Raw genomic sequence first — 6591 nt, forward strand, 5'->3', positions numbered from 1 at the left:
ATCTCCCCTTTCCCTTTGTCTCCCTCCCTCTTCCTTTATTCCCCCCTCTCCTCCCCTCCTCCTCCCTCCTCTCTTTCACTCACTGTTTCCTCTCTCCTTCCCTTTCTTTCCCCTCCCTTTCTTTCCCCCCTCTCTTCCTCTCTCCCCTCCCTGTTTTTCTCTTTTCCTCTCCCTCCCTCTTTCTTTCTCTCCCCTCTCCCTTTCTTTCACTCCCTCTCCCTTTTTTCCTACCTTTCTCCTTCTCTCTCTCTTCCTTTCTTCCCTTTTCTCCCTTCCTCCATTCCTTTCTCCCTTTTCCTCTCCCTCCTTCCCTCTTCCTCTTTCGGGTTCCCTTCCTGACTCCCTCCCTTTCTGCCTTTCTCCCTCCATCTTTTCTTTCCCTTTCTTCCTCCCTCCCTCCATCTACTTCTCTCTCGTTTTAGTTCTCATTTGGTTCTTTGTCATTTCCCCCCCCGAGACTTTCCAAAGGGCAGAGTTCCTGGGTTCCTTTCAAAAATGCAATCACAGGATGTCAGAACTGGAAAGAAACTCAGAAAAAAGTTCCTTATTGTATAGGTAAAGGAACAGAGAACCAGAAAAGTCAAGCACTTTCCCCAAAGTCACACAGTAAATGGGTGAGACAGGACTATAATTCAAATTTCCTGATGCCCAGTTTACTGGGCATGCCTGGGTTCACTTCTTGATGTCATGCTGCCTTGGCCGGATTTCTCTAGCTCAGTTGACTAAACCATTATAATCTTGTCCAGTCTTTTCTACTAGCCACAAATGTTAACAATGGAAGGAGATCCAGTTGGGAGTCAGAAGACCTGGATTCAAATCCCAACTCTATTACTATCTTTATGAAACTTGCTCCTTAACTTCTCTGGGTCTGGTTTCCTCATCTGTAAAAAGGTGTGGGTTAGATGACCTTTATGACATACTTTACAGATAGGGAAATGGGGGCCCAGAAAGGGATTTAAGATTTTCCCCAACTGCATAGTCTCCTGCTGAGATCCCAGGCTGTGTTCTACCCCTAGAACTTGAATTCCTGGCATGGGTGGAAGAACCTATCAAGAAGGGGTTCGGGGTGGCTAGGTGTCTCAGTGTATAGAGCACCAGCCTAGAGTCAGGACTACCTGAATTCAAATCCGGCCTCAGACACAATAATTGCCTAGCTGTATTACCTTGGGCAAGTCACTTAACCCCACTGCCTTGCAAAAACTAAAAAAAAAAAAGAAAGGGTTCAGGGTCCTGTTTCTGAGACCTTTTCCAGCTCTGCAGAGGATAAATGCAAAGTTCTATCAGCAGATAAGGTGTGACTCATGCTGGCCCCAAGAATGAAGTTTTAATTAATCCTGTGAGGGAAAATGGAGTAATTAAAAAATCATAATGCTTTCCTGGGTGGTGGTCTGACTCACCCTAGAACATGCAGTCAGCTCCCTACATCTCCTGGGGAGAAAGTATTTCCTCTGGGTCCTGTTGCCCCATTATCTCTCAGGACATTCCCTCCACCTTTCTGTCTGGGGACCTTTGGCATCCCTCAGCATCTGGAGATCCTGACAGCCCAGGTCTCTCAGAAACTCTTGGGGTGAGGTTAGTCAGTCCCAGTACCCTAAGGTTTTTGTGACCAATAAATTTTGAGCAATCTCTACCCTGATCTTCTAGTCTCTCATTTCTGAGGAATTAAAGCAAGTTCCAGAGTTGGAAGAGACACTAAAACTATCCTTCTTTACCTCACCTCTGCCCCCATCTCTGACCAGGGTTCTTACAGGAATGGGGGAACTCATGAACTGTTGTGGTAGCCCTTCTCACTTTGGCATGACTTTGACTGTGGGGAGGTTTTCATGAAACGTTGCCTCATTTCTCTGGACACTTTTATGTTCTAAGGTCCTGGCTCTGACAATCTATGTCCTGGAGACCTAACATTGACATCCTTTTTACTCCCAAGACAATGGGGTTAAATGACTTGCCCAAGGTCACACAACTAGGTAATTATTAAGTGTTTGAGGCTGAATTTGAACTCAAGTACCACTGATTTGACATCCTTTGTAATGGTATTGTGGTAAATGTTAAATGGTTGACTCTCCTAGGAAAGAATAGAAAAAATATACATATACACATACTCACAAATTTATATATTATATGTATATATATGCACATATATCCATATACACACATGTTGGACATACTTTTTAATCTGCATCATTAACATTTTCTCCATTACTTTCCTAAGTCTAGAGGATCAACAAAACAATAAATCAAATCCTGATTTACAGCATTTGCCTATTTCTGAGAAGTAACTATTCTCATACTGAAAATCAAACAATCAGCTCTCAGGAGCCGAGTTGAGCTTACTTTAGCACATTACTGCCTTTTTGTTTCCCTGTTCCACATAACTGGAGACTAAGTAAGACTTGATAAGAGTGTATTTGAGACCCACATTGCCATAAAGGAAACATACAAATGGAGTTACGAGGTAAGGAATTGGGTATAAAAGGAATCTCTGAATGGCTCCCCTCTCCTTTCACTAGGTAGGTTGGTCTAACTGGGCTATTCTACTCATTGATAGGAAGAATGTTGAGACATTAAGTTATGACTGAACAATTCACTCTTTTCAGAACTTCAGTCTCTTCAAATGAAGAATTTGTTGTTGTTGAGTCATTGCATGTGTATTCACTCTTCATAACCCATTTAAGGTTTTCTTGGCCAATTGTCATTTTCTTCTCATTTTACAGCTGAGGAAACTGAGACAAACTGAGACTTGCTCAAGGTCACACAATTAGTAAGTATCTGAAGTTGGATTTGAACTCAGGAAAATGAGTCTTCCTGATTCCAGGCTTGGCACTCTACCTACTGTGCCACCTAGCTGCTCCATCTGAATACCCAAATCTCTTCATAAGACTCCTTTCAACCCTTCAGCTTTTCCTTCTCTAGCTATTGCTGTTGTTCCACTCAGGACTCAGATTCTGGCTACTCCATTTATTTATCTAATCCTTTTTTTAATTGTTAAATATTATACAATTTGAAATGCTAAAAATGGAGATTAATCCAACCTCTTGGGAAGTTACAGAATCACAGGATCTTAAAAACAGAGAATATTAGAATTATAGAATTATTAGACTCTCAATGATTTAAATAATGTTTTATTCTGAACTTGATAAACACCGAAAAAAATCACAGGCAGAATAAAACAGAAAATCAAGATTGTATGTGAAAGCACAAATACATATTTCTATTATGCACAGCTTGTTTTTCAAATATATTTAAACAAGTATATTAAAATATATAGAGATATTTGTCTTTCTTTTAATTTATTGTCTCCCTCCCAATTGAACAATAAACACAAGAAAAATGGAACCATCATTAGAAATGTGTAGTCTAGCAAAACAAATTTCCATGTCAGTCATGTCCAAAAATGTATGACTCATTTTTCATTTTAAGTCCATTGCCACCTCTCTGGAAGGTGGTGGAGTGTTTAATTTTCAGTCCTCTGAGCTCATGGCTTATCAGTACATTGATTAAAATTCTAAAGTCTTTTAAAATTGTTTTTCTTAATAAATAAATTTATATGGTACTTACTGTATTCTGAGCCTTGTTCTATGTGCTTTAGAAATATTATCTCATTTGCTCCCCCCCCCCCACAACAATCCTTATGAGGTAGAGGTCAAGTGACTTACCCAGTTAGGATTCCAAGGCTGTCTGTGTCTGAGGCCAGATTAGAATTTCCTTTCTCTAGGCCCAGCATTCTCTCTACTGTGCCACCTAGTTGACTAGCAGCCTAGCTATCTAGCTGCCATATTTATGGTATTGTTACTATATAGAAATTGCTCTCCTGGTTCTATACATATCACTCTGCATTAGTTCGTACGTGTCTTCCCAAGTTTCTTTAAAAAATCATCTTTTTTGTCCTGCCTTATAGTGCAGCATCATTTATTTATAAATCTAAGCCATGATTTGTTTAGCCTTTGTCCAATGGATGCGTAACCCTTTGATTTCCAGTTCTTTGCCATAACAACAAATATTTTTTGTACACACAGGTTCTTTCTCTTTCTTTGATCTCTTTGGGGTACAGGGTCAGGGTAGACACAGCCCAGTGACTTCTGGGGTATAGTTTCAAGTGGCTTGCCCAAATGGCCCAACCAATTCACAGCTAAACCAAGTCCCTAAAGTATCTGTTTTCTTGAACCTCTTCCAATAATTGTCACTTGCTGTTTTTGTCATCACTGATAAACTGATAGGAATCTCAGAGCTGCTTTAGTTGATGTTTCTCTAATTATTAGTGATTTGGAGGATTTTTTTCATCTGACTGTTGATAGTCTGACTCCTTTTCATACCCTTTGAATTGTTATCTATTGGGAAATGATTGTCATTCTTCTATGTTTGAATCCTTATACACCTTGGATATAGGATCTTTATCAAAGAAACCTGCTGCAAGGATTTTTTTTCCTCACTCAGTTAACCATTTACCTTCTAATTTTAACTACATTGGCTTTATTTGTTCAAAATCTTTTACAATGAATAAAATCAAAATTGTTACTTTTATCTTGGATGATCCTCTCTTTTCTTTGTCTGGTCAAGAACTCTTCTATTCATAATTGCTTCCTTGTTCCTCTAATTTGTTTATGATGTAGCACTGTATTTTCCTAGGTCCCATATTCATTTAGAGCTTATTGTAGTAAGAAACCTTGAGACTTAAAATGATAGAATGTTGAAATCTGAGAATTATAGAATAGCAAAATGTGAAAAAAATAATAATAGCTGACATTTACATAATGCCTTAAGGTTTTTAAAGTGTTTTCCAAACACTAATTCATTTGTTTCTTAAAAAAGTCCTGTGAGGTAAGATGAAGAAACTGAGGCAGAGAGGTTTACATGATAGATTTAGAAATGGAAGGAAACTTCAAGGTTATAACTTCCTTTGTTTTACTTTGGAGGAAACTGAGGCTAAGAGACTGGTAAGTGATTTGCCCAAGGTAATGAAGGTAGAAGGTACCATAGGATCAAATGAGATTAGCATTTGTATAGGATCTGTTATTTAATAAATGCTAAATCTCTTTCCACTCCCTAAAGAATATCAAATCTGAAAGGGACCTTCGAAGTCATTTACTCTAACTTCTTCATTTTCCAGAAGGGGACACTGATGCCTATTTAGAGAACATGGCAATAGATGCCATTTTTAATTGCAGTTTACAAACCACTTTGTAGACAGACATTTATCTTACTGGAGTCCTACAGCAACACCTTGAGGTAAGTATGGAAGATATTATTTTCCCCATTTCCTAGTGTGGGAAACTGAGTCCTAGAGAAGTTAAGTGACTTATTCCTGCACATATAGATATCATCTGAATTGGAATTTGAACTCAGGTCTTCCTGATTCCAAATTCACTACTCGTAATTCATTTATGTAGGGTCACATAGTAAATCAGCCAAGATCTGAGTTCTCTTATCAGGTGGTTCTGACAGGACAGAGTTGACTAAAACCCCAGTTTTCTGATTCCCAGTTTTATCTGATTCCCATTTTACTTGTTTTCTCTGCTTCTCATGAAAGAAGTGGGGAAAGGGAAGTCCTTCATTGTCTGAGGCCCTCACTAGATAGAGTTGTTTGTTTCATTGATCCAGGTCCTCAAGGACAAGCTATTACTAGGGTCTCCCTTTCTATCTTACTGATCAGTGACATAAATGTCGTTTCTCACCTTTGAGCTGTTTCCTTATTGAGCTGGTTTTTCTTTCCTCACTACTGACTTTCTTCTTTCTCTTCCTCCTCATTCTCTTCCTCTTCCTCTTTTTCTTCTCCCCTTCTTCCTCTTCCTCCTTCTCTTCCTTTTCCTCCTCCCTTGCTTCTTCTTCTTCCCCCTTTTTCTTTCTTGTTTTCTCTTCTTTCTCCTCCTCCTTTTCCATCTCCTCCTTGTCCTCTTCTTTCTTCTCTTCTTTACTTCATTTTTTTCTTTCTCCTCATTTCCCTCTTCCCCTCCTCTTCTTCCTTTCCTCCTCTTTCTCCTTTTTCTCTTTCTTCTCCTTTTCTTTCCCTTCCCTTCCTTCTCCTCTTCCTTCTCTTTTGCTTCCTTATTTTCTTCTTCCTCCTCTTCTTCTTTCTCCTCCTCCTTCACCTCTTCCTCCACCTCCTCCTCCACTTTTCTACCACCATGACTTGTCACTTAACTTTGCCCCCTCCCCTTCCCTTCCTCCCTCCCCAAGTCCCAGATTAAATCCAAAGCCACTAGACCAGTCTCTTCCCCTTTCTGAGTCTTGGTTTGCCTTTGTTAAATAGTGTTGATTCTGATGTTACTGTTGGAAGTGAGAACTGTACACATGATACACATTTAAACTGAATCTGAATTATTAACATTGTCCTTATCACTTTCTTAAGTTTAGACAAACAACAAAACAATAAATCAAGCCCTGATTTATAGAATTTATCCATTTAGACAGATAGATGATGCAGTGGGTAGAGCACCAGTCCTGGAGTCAGGAGGACCTGAGTTCAAATGTGACCTCAGACATTTGACACCAACTGTGTGACTTTGGGCAAGTCACTTGACCCCAACTGCCTCAAATCCAGGACCATCTCTAGTCTCCTGATTCATATTTGGCCATTAGACCCAGATGGCTCCA

This window comes from Macrotis lagotis, chromosome X (assembly GCF_037893015.1).
Source record: "Macrotis lagotis isolate mMagLag1 chromosome X, bilby.v1.9.chrom.fasta, whole genome shotgun sequence".
Lineage (NCBI taxonomy): Eukaryota > Metazoa > Chordata > Mammalia > Peramelemorphia > Peramelidae > Macrotis > Macrotis lagotis.